Source organism: Macaca thibetana, chromosome 7, assembly GCF_024542745.1.
Source record: "Macaca thibetana thibetana isolate TM-01 chromosome 7, ASM2454274v1, whole genome shotgun sequence".
NCBI lineage: Eukaryota > Metazoa > Chordata > Mammalia > Primates > Cercopithecidae > Macaca > Macaca thibetana.
The window spans coordinates 129,938,425-129,952,919 of record NC_065584.1 but is presented as its reverse complement, the minus strand read 5'-3'; the positions used below and the strand labels follow the sequence as shown (position 1 = coordinate 129,952,919).

General features: G+C 43.5%; 1 pseudogene; it reads right to left on the bottom strand.

The window, feature by feature from the left end:
• Nucleotides 1-783: 783 nt before the first annotated feature.
• The window catches only part of LOC126959015 (putative Dresden prostate carcinoma protein 2), a 42,751-nt pseudogene continuing 29,039 nt past the window's right edge, over nt 784-14,495 (bottom strand).

Genomic DNA, 14,495 nt, shown 5'->3' with positions numbered 1-14,495 from the left:
CCTGTAGTCCCAGCTGCTTGAGAGGCTGAGGCAGGAGAATTGCTTGAATCCATGAGTTCAAGTCTGCAGTGAGCTGTGACTGCGACACTGCACTCCAGCATGGGCGACAGCGCAAGATCTTGTCTCAAAAAATAAATAAATAAAAATAAAAAAGATTTTGTGGACTATGTGCTGGAGAAGCTTGTGTCACTGTGCACGGGGGAGAAAAAACACCAAGAAAAGCCTGCTATCTCTAGCCAAAGGACTCAAACAGAGCAGCCCAGCAAGACAGAAAGCTGAGCACTGAGTCACAAGACATTAGATTTATGTCTGTGGCAACAAAACATAATTTACAACATCCTCCCTTGACTTTCGGGTATTGTATTCTCTGACATTCCACCTTTTTAACCACTTCTTCTAAATCTGTCCTAAGCCTTAGTGTCTTCTAATTATCAGTAGGCTTCAGTCTCATTTAAATGAAGTGAGGCTGGTGAAAACCTGGTGCCCCAAATGTGACTCTTCAGCCAGCGACATACTGCATCCAAATCCAGGAGCAGGCTCTGAATCATGCCTTCATCTTCAGGACTCCTTGCATTTGTTCATGTAGTCCACTAAACCTGAAATGCTCTTCTCCATCCATCAAAATCCTTCTTAACCAGCTGATGGACTCTATTCAGCTTTCCGAAATCCCTCAGTCAGAACACACTGCTTCTTCCTCTGTGTCCTGGGCTTCTAGCACACAGGGACAGGATGAAACAAGCCCAGGACACAGAGGAAGTGAATTCATTTATTTTATATGCACCACCTGCCATTGCCCTAGACATACATTTGATGGATGAATACATGAATAATTTGATCTTCATAAAGACTTCCACAGGAGACAAATTAAATATGAGAGAAAAGTGTGGTCCCTAAATATATGCACAGGGCTGAGAAGATGGGGGAAGCCTAAAAGTAGATGTTAGGTGTAGATCTCAAGGTGTTTTCATGGGAGGAAACCTGGAGGTGCTGGTCAAGAGCTGTTGGGTGGGTACATTGGTGGGGATGGTAGAGGACTACGTAGAGATAACATAAAAGATTCCGAATGGCTGATATTTCACGAGATTGAGGGGACAATGAGAAAGGGTGACCATGCCTGTGAGCAGTTCTTGCCTTTTGAATAGGTACCCCACCCCACACATACCTTTGCTATTTTTATTTCATATTGTTTCTTGAAGATTTCTTCATAAAACAAAACTACTCTTGAGCATTCAGCTTCTATCAGCTACATTTTAGTTACCAGTTGAGCCAGTATGTGAAAGCCAACTCCTGTAGGAAATAGAGTGCGATGGTCAGCTTTATGTGTCAGTTTGGCTAGACTACAGTCCCCTCTTATTCAATCAAACACTAATTTAGGTGTTTCAATGAAGGTAATTTGTTGATGTGAATTAAATCCATAATCAGTTGACTTTACGTAAGAGAGATTATTCTAAATCATCTGAGTGGGCCTGATTTAATCTGTGGAAAGGTTGTAATTGCAGAACTAAGGCTTCTCTGCAGAAGAAGAAATTTCTCTGTAGTTAACTTCAGCTGGTGTCTAAGAGACCAGGCCTGCTTTTCTAGGGTGTCTTGCGAGCTGCCACCATCACACAAGCCAATTCTGTGCAAAAACTCTCTTAATGTATATTTCCTGCTGGTTTTGTCTGTCTGGTTGAACCCTGAGGGTTGGAGGTTCAGCATAAGGGGGCTTACACAGAGGAATAAAGGAGGAGAATCAGGCAGCAACGGGAGTACTGGCAGGGGGGTTGATTTGATAATTTTGCCTAAGGCAGGTATTATTTGGGGGGAAAAAAAGGGACAAAAAAGACAGGAGCCAGAGGAGACCAAGAATTCAAGAGTGAAGGTGGAAAAGGTGAGGAGACTGGCTATCCCACAAACTCACTCTTCTTCAGGTTATTCTTCAGAACAGCACAAGCTCACTTTGCCTTCTTTGTGCATTTCTTTTTCCCAAGCCAAACTGTATCCAGCTTTATTAAAGATAATTTCCATAAAGAATCGTGGTATTTGGGGCAGCACATGGGCAGACAATCGTTAACAGTATACAACAACTTTCAAACTCCCTTCTTCAATGGACTACCAAAAATCAGAAAGCCACTGTAACATCCAGTGAAGTCTTCCTCTGATGCTCTGAACAGGGAAAGTTTAGAGTGAGGGTTGACATTTCACATTTAGCATATGCTGTTTAACAACTTGTCGTGAGCCGACCCTGGCTTTCAGGAAGTGAAATGAAAATGACACAATTTATCTGAAGATCCCCAACCTAGAAACAGGAACCACTGCTCTTTTGAGGGGAAAGTCCAGATTGTCTGACACACTGGTAACCAGTTATTGGAGGTCAGCTCCTAGAAGATGTCTGGGTTTAAGGGATTTAAGTCTATTCTGAAAGGTAGAAAGAAGAGGACATAAAAAATGAATTTGTTTTTTCATACCACAAGGGTTTTGTACCAAGGTGGCCATGTGTGTCAAAGTCAGCGAATCCCTCCTCCCGGGGCCCAAGAGGAAGTCTCTCAAAACTAGAAGGAAAAGGTGTTTTCCCCACATCAGTCCAGCCTCGAGGACTTTCTATTAGTGACACATAGCCCTTCCCCTCAAAACAATAATTAAGTGTTCTGTGTAGTAACAACATAGCTTAAAAAAACAAAAACAAAAAAAAGCAAAACAAAATCTGCATTTTGATAAAACTTGATTAAAAAATAGTATTTCAGGCTGGGCGTGGTGGCTCACGCCTGTAATCCCAGCACTTTGGGAGGCCAAGACGGGCGGATCACGAGGTCAGGAGATCAAGACCATCCTGGCTAACACAGTGAAACCTCGTCTCTACTAAAAATGCAAAAAATTAGCCGGGCGCGGTGGCGGGCGCCTGTAGTCCCAGCTACTCGGGAGGCTGAGGCAGCAGAATGGTGTGAACCCGCAAGGCGGAGCTTGTAGTGAGCCGAGATTGCGCCACTGCACTCCAGCCTGGGTGACAGAGCAAGACTCCGTCTCAAAAAAAAAAAAAAAAAAAAAAATAGTATTTCAAACTGTACAGTCACCAGAAGTACACAGTTATCAAAAATGCACACACTTCGCTTGGCATCTACAGCACCTTCAGCTTTCCGTGCCTAGTCTGTTTTGGCATCTCTATTTTCTGCAGGGTTATTCCCCTCCTTGCCAGCATCAGCTTTTCCCTTTTTCTCTTTCGGTACCTTCTGTCTCTTTTTTGCAGAGGCCTTTTTTAGGCTTGGGCTCTGGCTTTGCAGGAGCAGGTTTAGCAGACAACCTTGTGGATCTTCTCTGCGGTTCTACCTCACCTTGGCTTTATCTCCTTTAGCATCCCCTTCAGCCTTACTCCCGGGCATGGTGGCAGCGACCGTGGTGGGACATGGGCGCTGGGCGCAGGATGCAGCGGAGTGCGGGCTTTGGTCGGTCTGGGGATCAGCGCCTCTTCTTCTTCACACTGCTCCTCTTTGTGCATTTCTGTTCTTTCTTGTAGCCAGAGAAGCAAATGCATACCTTTGCAACTAACACTTCCAGACTCGTCTGCAAAATCAAGTGCAGTAAATAAATAAACAAATAATCACGGGTCCCTTTTAGATAGTGTTTCCCCCCAAAATACCATGAATAACTTCAGTAAATTTTTGATAAATGCTTGTAGGTATTGTAAACTAAATGTGTATTTTAATAACTCAGATGCAAAAATATAATCTAAAGCTGGAATAAATCAGATGTTTGGATAAATACACACGTCAGCTAATAAAAAAATGGCAATGTATGTGAGCTTTAAAAGAAGGAAGAAAATGGCCCTTGACTGTGGTACAGCCTTCAAGGGACTAGCGGAAGTTAAGTGCCTGGGCTTGACAAAAACCAGAAATAAGCAAAACGTTAGAGATCCAAAACTGGGCAAAGCTAAAACTGCAAATTTAAAATAATCTGCAATTGGATGAGAAATGTAAAAAATAGGCTAAAATTTTTCACATACAAATTAAATAAAAAGAAGTAAGTTGAGATAAATTTGAAAATCTTTGTGGTAAAAATTTCTTCTGAAAGGAACAAACTATGATATACACCATACATGGATAAATCTCAAAAACAGGCTGAGTGAAAGAAGCCCATACTGAAAAGTGTACACTGTGTGAATCCTTTCATATAATGGTCCTGAACAGGTTAAAACTCATCTACAGTGGAAACTAATCAAAACAGTGGCTAGCTCTGGGGGAATGGGGCTGAGGAAAGGGATTGACTGGCATGGGTAAGAAGGAACTTTCTAGGGCAATTATTAGTCATCAGGAAAATACAATTAAATGCAAATTAAGACTATGATGAATTGCCACAATTAAGACTACCGTGGGCCGGGCGCGGTGGCTCAAGCCTGTAATCCCAGCACTTTGGGAGTCCGAGACGGGCGGATCACGAGGTCAGGAGATCAAGACCATCCTGGCTAACACAGTGAAACCCCGTCTCTACTAAAAAATACAAAAATCTAGCTGGGCGAGGTAGCGGGCGCCTGTAGTCCCAGCTACTCGGGAGGCTGAGGCAGGAGAATGGCGTGAACCCGGGAGGCGGAGCTTGCAGTGAGCTGAGATCCGGCCACAGCACTCCAGCCTGGGCCACAGAGCGAGACTCCGCCAAAAAAAAAAAAAAGACTACAGTGAATTACCACAATTAAAACTATGCATAAGGATAGGCATATACATCAGTCGAATTGAGAGTCCAGAAATAAATCCATACATTTATGGTCAGCTGATTTTCCACAAAGGGATCAAGGCAACTCAGTAAGGAAAGAACCGTCTTTACAACAGATCCTAGGACATCTGGATATCCACATGCAAAAGAATCAGTTTGGACCATTTCTTCACATCAGGTACAAAAGTTAACTCAAAGGGGATCATACACCTAAAAGTAAGAGCTAAAGCTATAAAACGCTTGGAAGAAAACACAGGTGTAAATCTTTGTGACTTTGGATTAGTCAACAATTTCTAAGATACAATACCAAAAACACCAGCAGCAGCAACAACAACAACAACAACAACAACAAAAACAAAACACATAAATTAGAATTCACCAAAATTGGCCGGGCGCGGTGGCTCAAGCCTGTAATCCCAGCACTTTGGGAGGCCGAGACGGGCGGATCACGAGGTCAGGAATCGAAACCATCCTGGCTAACACGGTGAAACCCCGTCTCTATTAAGAAATACAAAAAACTAGCCGGGCGAGGTGGCGCGCCTGTAGTCCCAGCTACTCGGGAGGCTGAGGCCGGAGAATGGCGTGAACCCGGGAGGCGGAGCTTGCAGTGAGCTGAGATCCGGCCACTGCACTCCAGCCTGGGCGACAGAGCCAGACTCCGTCTCAAAAAAAAAAAAAAAAAAAAAAAAAAAAAAAAAAAAAAAAGAATTCACCAAAATTAAATGAAAAAAAAAAAACCCCACCTGACAATACCAAATGTTGGTGAGATGAGGAATGATCACTCATACTTTCCTAATGGAGGTGTAAAACAATATAAATACTTTGACAAATTAGCAATTTCCTGCCAAGTTAAACATATATCTATCCCATAACCCAGGAATTCCACTCTTAGCTCTTTACCTAAGAGAAATGGTGAGTACCTATGAATATTCTTACCAAATTCTTTTTTTTTCTTTTTTTTGAGACGGAGTCTTGCTCTGTCACCCAGGCTGGAGTGCAATGGCACAATCTTGGCTCACTGCAACCTCCCTCTCCCAGGTTCAACCTCCTGAGTATCTGGGACTACAGGCACCTGTCACTACACCTGGCTAATTTCTGTATTTTTTTATAGAGACAGAGTTTCACCAAGTGGCCAGGCTGGTCTCAAACTCCTGGCCTCAATTATCCACCGGCCTCAGACTCCCAAAGGAAAATTCTTTTTATGAAGAATGTTGTTGACTCAGTAGCCCCAGTGCAAGGAAGTTTCTCAGGCAAGATGACAGCAAAGAAGCTCTGGTGCTCCCTATTTGGGGTAAGAGTTCAAGCTTAGGATATCTCTTTGGAAGTCTTTATCTAAATACCTAGTTATCAAAAATAGTCAGTAAGCTCTATTTCTTTTTTAATAAAAGGAACTTATCTGATCTCAGAAACTAAGCAGAGTTGGGCCTGGTTAGTGCTTGGATGGGAGACCTCTTGGAATACTGAGTGCCGTAGGAAGGCCAGGCATCATGGCTCATGCTTACAATCCCAGCACTTTGGGGGCCATAATGGGAGGATCACTTGAGCCCAGGAGTTTGAGACCAGGCAACAGAGTGAGATGTCATCTCTACAAAAAATAAACCAAAAATTAGCCAAGCACAGTGACACGCACCTGTAGTCCCAACTACTTGGGAAGCTGAGGTGGGAGGATTGCTTGAGCCCAAGAAGTTGAGGCTACAGTGAGCCAAGATGGCACCACTGCACTCCAACCTGGTCAACAAAGCAAGACTCTGTAAAAAAAAAAAATTCACTGCAAAGAAAGAAAAAAGAAAGATAAATTGACCCCCATAATTATGCGTAATCTGTCCAAAAGTTGAACTATAATGGGGTTATCGTTCCTGTTCTGGTTACCAATTATTATGTAACAAGCTACCCCAAAACAATTTTGTAGGTCATGAATTTAAGCAGAGACCAGGTGGAGAATTCTGTTCCATGAGGCATTAGTGGAGGACACTTGGCATTCATCTGGCATGCAGAGTGGTGTGGCGGGTCCAAGCTGGTTTCCCTCGTGTTTCTGATATCTTGGCTAGAAGACCAGGCTAAACAGGGATTACTGATCACAGCATCTACACATTGCCTCTCTAGCACAGTGGCTCAGGGTAGCTGGACTTTTTATGATGACAAGAATCTATAAACAAATGTCCTAGTTAACAAGGCAGAGGCTGCATGGTTTTCTATAACTTAGGCTTGAAATTCACAGAGCAACACTTCTGCCATACTCTATCAGTCAAAGCAGTCATGAATCCACCCAGATTCAAAGGAAGGGAATATAGATCCCACACTCAATGGGAGAAATGTCAAAGAATTTGTGATCATCTTTTAAAACCATTACAATCCTACTGGAAGACCCTTTAATAAAACACTGCACAGGCCATGGCCCCTGGCTCTCCTAGGAGCCAAGTATAAAGGGAAGAAAAGGTATAAATAACCTGGTATTGCTGGGGACAAATCTGGGCTGGGGACAGAACAACGAAATATTTTGCTACAAGTTCCTTGTCTTGCCTATGATTCTTGGTACACCACTATGGAAACATCAAGCAATCAAAATTGTACTGCCAAGCAAATCTTTTTTTGTGGGATGGAGTTGCGGGAACATTTTGCACGGCATGGAAAGGAGAAGTAAGGCAGGGCATGTTCATTCTCTAACCCTGTAGTCAGTGAGAATTAAGTATCTTTTTGTTACTAGGACTAATAAAATAATAGTATGTTATATTTATTTGTATATTGCTTATAATTTTCAAAGGCTTTCATATAGGTTATCCCATTTGATCTTGGCAATAATACTGTGGGATTAATATTATTAACATCTTCATGATACAGATGAAGATACCAAGGCTCAAAGTCAACCATTTCATTGCCAAGGTCTCAAAAAGATTCTAATAAGTACCAGGGTAAATCAAGACCCAAAGTCCAGAATTCCAAAGCGTGGGACAGATACCTTGTTACAGTCACGAAATATTAATTCTAGATTTGGGGATTTAAATTCCATGTGTTCTGGTGACATATGCTCAAAACCAAGCAGAGAAAGGAAATCTAACAATATAAAAAGAAACATGAGTCAGACTTTTGGTCAGCTCTGTGGTGACGTTAAGGCACAAGAGTGGAGTTATTTGACTCATAAACTTCCCTTCTGCAACAATACCATGGAGCAGAGAACCAGTGGATTTCCTCACTACAAATCAGTGTAAGATCCTGACTCTCATACATAACACCATACAACCGCATTTGGGCTCTTTCATGGCATGAAAAGAAAAGGAAAACACGCAGAATCACTTTAGCTTTGAACCTGCAGAATTGTCCATATACATTCATATTCAACGCACATGTTCCCTGAAAAATATCAAACAATATATAGAAGTATGGAAAGTGTCAGGCCTCTGAGCTCAAGCCTGCATGTATACATCCAGACGGCCTGAAGCAAGTGAAGAATCACAAAAGAAGTGAAAATGGCCAATTCTTGCCTTAACTGATGACATTACGTTGTGAAATTCCTTCTCCTGGCTCAGAAGCTCCACCACTGAGCACCTTATGACCCCCGTCCATGCCCACCAGAGAACAAACCCCTTTGACTATAATTTTCCACTACCTCCCAAATCCTATAAAATGGCCCCACCCCCATCTCCCTTCGTTGACTCTCTTTTCGGACTCAGCCCGCCTGCACCCAGGTGATTAAAAAGCTTTATTGCTCACACAAAGCTTGTTTAGTGGTCTCTTCACATGGACGCGCGTGACAGAAAGTAATCGGCTGGGCACAGTGGCTCACGCGTGTAATCCCAGCACTTTGGGAGGTTGAGGCAGGAGGACCATGAGGTCAGGATTTCAAGACCTGCCTGGCAAATAAGGTGAAACCCTGTCTCTACTAAAAATACAAAAATTACCTGTGTGTGGTGGTGTGCACCTGTAGTCCCAGCTACTCAGGAGGCTGAGGCAGAAGAATCACTTGAACTCAGGAGGTGGAGGTTGCAGTGAGCCAAGATGGCGCCACTACACTCCAGCCTGGGCAACAGAGCGAGACTCCATCTCAAAAAAAAAAAAAAAAAAAGAAAAGAAAGAAAGTAAATAAAGTCTTTCTCTCCTCCCTACTCTTTCTTTATTCCTACACTTTGGTATATATCCTTCCAGTTTGGTATGCAAGTTTATCTACACACACGCACACACACACTTGGAAATAAATAGTATTATTCTAGTATCATTCTGCAATGTGTTCTTCTTAAAATTTGTATAGAGGTACCTTTTTTTTTTTTTTTTTTTTTTTTTGGCTACATAGCACTACATATGACTAAGCAATCACTCATTGATAAAATATTTTTTACTTCATTTTTCTATTAAAAAAAATTTTTTTAGGCCCAGAACAGTGGCTCATGACTGTAATCCCAGCACTTTGGGAGGTCGAAGCAGGCAGATCACAGGGTCAGGAGTTTGAGATCAGCCTGGCCAACATGGTGAAACCCCATCTTAACTACAAATACAAAAATTAGCCAGCCGTGGTGGCACACGCCTGTGAATCCAGCTACTTGGGAAGTTGAAGCAGGAGAATTGCTTGAGCCCAGGAGGCAGAGGTTGCAGTGAGCCGAGATTGCACCACTGCACTCCAGCCTGGGTGACAGAGCAAGACTCTGTCTCAAATAAAATAAAATAAAATAATTTTTTTTTAATTTATAGAAGTAACATTTGCACATTTGAAAAATTTAGACTGTACTGAATTGTTTTAAATGAAAAACAAATGTCTCTTGCACCCATCTCCACAACACCCACACTCCACACCCATTACCCAGATTTATTAATAGTTTGCTTTTAAGTTATATTGTTGATTACCATTGAATTGGTATATGTAATATACTTATATTTGTTTTTCTTGATTTATTAACTGTAAATATCTATTGACTCATCACAATAAAAAATTAGGAATGGTTTAAATTAATGAGTTCAACACAGAATGAAATATGGCTTTTGGCTATGAACATTCTAAGCCTGCAGCTAATAATGAGTCATTTCTTGTGGTAACATAACTTGGTGGCTATAACCAATATTTTTCTTACAGAAGTATCATAGGCTGGGCACAGTGGCTCATGCCTGTAATCCCAGCTCTTTGGGAGGCAGAGGCAGGCGGATCCCTTGAGCCCAAGAATTTGAGACCAGCCTGGGGAACATGGCAAAATCCTGTCTCTACAAAAAGTACAAAAATTAGCTGGGCGTTGTGGCACATGCCTATGGTCCCAGCTACTCAGGAGGCTCAGCTGAGCCCAGGGAGGTCAAGGCGACAGTTAGCCAAGATCACGCCACTGCACTCCAGCCTGGGTGACAGAGTAAGACTCTGTCTCAAAAAAGAAAAGAAAACAAAACGAAAGAAAAGAAAGATTGTAGCTCAAAGCTTAGTAATAATTTGGATTTAGATACAGACGAACTCCTCCAGGAGATGGAATATCTCAGTTCACATCATGGCTCTGCTATCAATTAACTCTGTGACCGTGAACGAATTACTTAACTTCTCTGTGCCCTAGTGTCTTGTCTCTTTAAATAGAAATAATAGCTATCTCACAGATCTGAAGGAGGATGAGATTAAACCATGTCTTTGAGAACAATTTGTAAACACAGAGGAGGTTTTGCTTTAGCCATCTCTGTTATTCCAGGAGGCTGGTGCTGGGCAAACAGGGCAGAGAGGTTGGGCCACAGGTCAAGAATCCTCATACGGTCCTGCTATTTCTCAGGTTTTGAAGCGGCTATGTTGTCTGGAGTATAAACTTGGGGTTCGTCGTCACATGCCAGGAAGATTGAGGACACACACACACGAGAAGTTACTACAGTCCCAGGGCGTGAACGTCACATGGGAGAGCTCAGACCCCAGAAGTCTCTGCCCTCTCTCTGCGCTCTTGAAATTAGGTTTCATTCTCTAAAAATGATCTTTCATTCACTCATTTGTAGACACACAAGGAAAGTTTGTCCTCGGGCCAGGTGCAGTGGCTCATGCCTGTAATCCCAACACTTTGGAAGGCTGATATGGGAGGATCATTTGAGGTCGGGAGTTCAAGACCAGCCTGGCCAACATGGGGAAACCAGACTCTACTAAAAATACAAAAAAAAAAAAAAAAAAAAAAAAAAAAAAAAAGATTAGCAGGGTGTGGTGGTGCAAGCCTGTAATCCCAACTACTTGGGAGGATGAGGCACAAGAATTCCTTGAACCCAGGAGGCAGCAGTTGCAGTGAGCCAAGATTGCACCACTGTGCTCCAGCCTGGGCGACAGACGGAGACTCTGTCTCAAAAAAAAAAAAAGGTTTGTCCTCTAATTAATCTAAACATTTCCATGAGAATGCAGCTGCTAGAGTTCCCTTTGAGAGATAGGACTAGCTGGATTTCCTAGGCCGACTAAGAATTCCTAAGCCTAGCTGGGGAAGATGACCAAACCCACCTTTAAACACAGGGCTTGAAACTCAGCTCACACCCAACCAATCAGGTAGTGAAGACGGCTCACTAAAATACCAATTAGGCTAAAAGCAGGAGGTAAAGAAATAGTCAAATCATCTATTATCTGAGAACATAGTGGGAGGGACAATGACTGGGATATAAACCCCAGGCATTCAAGCATGGAGGGGCAACCCCCTTTGGGTCCCCTCCCCTTGTATGGGAGCTCTGTTTTCACACTATTAAATCTTGCAACTGCACACTTTTCTGGTCAATGTTTCTTCCGGCTCGAGGTGAGCGTTCGCTCACTGTCCACCACTGCTGTTCACCGCCGCCACAGACCTCCCATTGACTTCCATCCCTCCGGATCCGGCAGGATGTCCACTGTGTTTCGGATCCAGCGAGGTGCCCATTGCTGCTCCCGTTTGGGCTAGAGGCTCACCATTGTTCCTGTGCAGCTAAGTGCCCAGGTTTGTCCTAATTGAGCGGAACACTAGTCGCTGGGTTTCACGGTTCTCTTCTGTGATCCACGGCTTCTAATAGCGCTATAACACTCACCACATGGCCCAATGTTCCATTCCTTGGAATCTGTGAGGCCAAGAACCTCTGGTCAGAGAACAAAAGGCTTGCCACCATCTTGGGAGTGGCCCACGCCATCTTGGGAGCTCTAAGAACAAAGAACCACCAATAACATTTGGTAGCCTCGGCCGGGCGCGGTGGCTCAAGCCTGTAATCCCAGCACTTTGGGAGGCCGAGACTTGGATCACGAGGGAGATCGAGACCATCCTGGCTAACACGGTGAAACCCCGTCTCTACTAAAAAATACAAAAAACTAGCCGGGCGCGGTGGCGGGCGCCTGTAGTCCCAACTACTCGGGAGGCTGAGGCAGGAGAATGGCGTGAACCCAGGAGGCGGAGCTTGCAGTGAGCTGAGATCCGGCCACTGCACTCCAGCCTGGGCGGAGAGCGAGACTCGTCTCAAAAAAAAAAAAAAAAAAAAAAAAAAAAAAAAAAAAAAAAAAAAAAACATTTGGTAGCCTCATACAAGGATTCTCCAAAGCGGTGACTAATATCGGACCACTTTCACTTGCTATTCGGTCCTATTCTTCCTTAGAATTGGAGGAAAATACTGGGCACCTGTCAGCTGGTTAAAAATGATTAGCATGGCCGCCAAACTTAAGACTCAGGTGTGAGGCTTCCTGGGAAAAGGCTTTCTAACAACCCCCAACCCTTCTGGGTTGGAAGAGTTGGTCTGCCTGGAACCAGCTTCCGCTTTCACAATTTTCCTGGGGGAAGCTGAGGGCCGACTAGAGGCAGAAAGTTGTCATCCCGAACTCCCAGCATTGGCTGATGGAGATCATGGCATAGCCAGAAGTCTCTACTCAACAGTCACCATGCGTGCACCCCTACCTCTCCTTCTGACCCATACCTCCTGGGTCCCGACCACAACTTTCTTGAAAGTGTAGCCCCAAAATTCTCCTTATCTCGGAATCTACTTCCTCTGATCCCTGCCTGCTAGATAGTAGTGCTTCAGACTTTCACTCCCTCTCCCAAGTATTAAAGCAAGTTTTATCACCAAAGGGATCTAGGGAAGCTCTATGCTGCATCCTTAGGCATCTAGGCTATGAACCCAGGGAGTCTTGCCCCTGGTGCCCCCCCGAATTTAGGTATATACCTTCGACATGGGCAGTTATGTTGGACCCATTCCCCACCACCCTTGCCAGGGCCCCAAGTTTGTAAATGGCTAAGAGAATTGCTTTCCCATTGTATAAGATGCTCTCCTCCCCCCAGTTTCTACTCAGCTTACCCTCCCTGCAATACAATCTCCAAGCCTTGGCTCCTTGGCCAGGGCCTTAGAACTGATAACCCAATACTTTAACAACTGGAACTAGGTCTACGACAACATAATAGATTAGGATGAAAGCGAATTGAGTAAATTAAAGGGAGGCGCCTATTCCTATACCGGCAAATGGGAGCAACAAGGGAACGTCCTTCCTCTGTGTTTCCAAAATCCATCTACAAAGAGAGGAAAGAGAGAGGAAAAGAGGCAGAGAGAGAGAGGAAGAGACAGAAAGTCAAAGAGGGTGTCAAAGAAAGAGACAAAGTCAAAGAGAGAAAGAAAGAGAGTAGTAAAGAAAAGACATGTACCCTATTCCTTTAGAAGCAAGGTAAATTTAGAACCTATAATTAATAATTGAAGGTCTTTTCCATGACCCTATAACATTCCAATACTAACTTGTTGTTAAACAAGGGCATAGCCCGAAAGCACTGAGACCACTGACAACCCGTAGCCTTCCTATCAAAAATCCTCAACCCAGTCACCCGTGGATGGCCCAAATGCATTCAATCTATGGCGGCAACTGCTTTGCTAACAGAAGAAAGTAGAAAAATAACTTTTAGAGGAAATCTCATTGTGAGCACACCTCACCAGTTCAGAACTATTCTAAGTCAAATAAAGCAAAAAGGTAGGTTACTAACTCAAAAATCTTAAATTGTGGGGCTATTCTGTTAGAAAAAGGTGATTTAACATTAACCACTGAAAATTCCCTTAACCTAGCAGGTTTCCTAATGAGGGATTTAAATCTTAATTACCATACAAAGGTCTGACCAGACCCAGGAGGAACTCCCATCAGGACAGGACAATAGATGGGTCCTCCCAGGTGATTGAGGGAAAAAAAACACACACACAATAGGTATTCAGTAATTAATAGGGAAACTCTTGTAGAAGCAAAGTTAGGAAAATTGCCTAATAATTGGTCTGCTCAAAGGTGCAAGCTATTTGCACTCAGCCAAGTCTTAAAGTACTTACAGAATCAAAAAACTCTATCTCAATCCTGACTTAAAAGGTTACCTACACCCTCTCTGAAATGAATTTGCATAAGAACTGTTGTTTATGGGAGTGCATCTTGATGGGGCAGCTTGGTTGTTATGAAATACTCAGGAACCCAGCCCAGCTCTGGAACTCACCCCTGCGTGCAAAGGCAATGTTGGGCATGCTGGTAAAGGACCACTAGAATCCAGGAGCCCGGACCCCTTTGTTTGTGGTCAAGAAAGGTGGGAAAACAGGTGCAGCACTGCTACATGGGTGAGCGTAACTAATCCGATAAGCAGAGGTCCGTGGGTGGTTATGCACCCTGGAAAGCAATAAGCATTAGGACCATAGAAGACGCTCTAGGACTAATGCTCGTCAGGAAATGACTAGGGGTGCTGGCATCCCTATGTTCTTTTTTCAGATGGGAAATGTTCCCTCCAAGGCAAAAAATGCCCCTAAGATGTATTTTGGAGAATTCAGCCCAGCCAGAGTGCATGTACCTTTTTCCCTCTCAGACTTAAAGCAAATTAAAATAGACCTAGGTAAATTCTCAGACAACCCGGATGGCTATATTGATGTTTTACAAG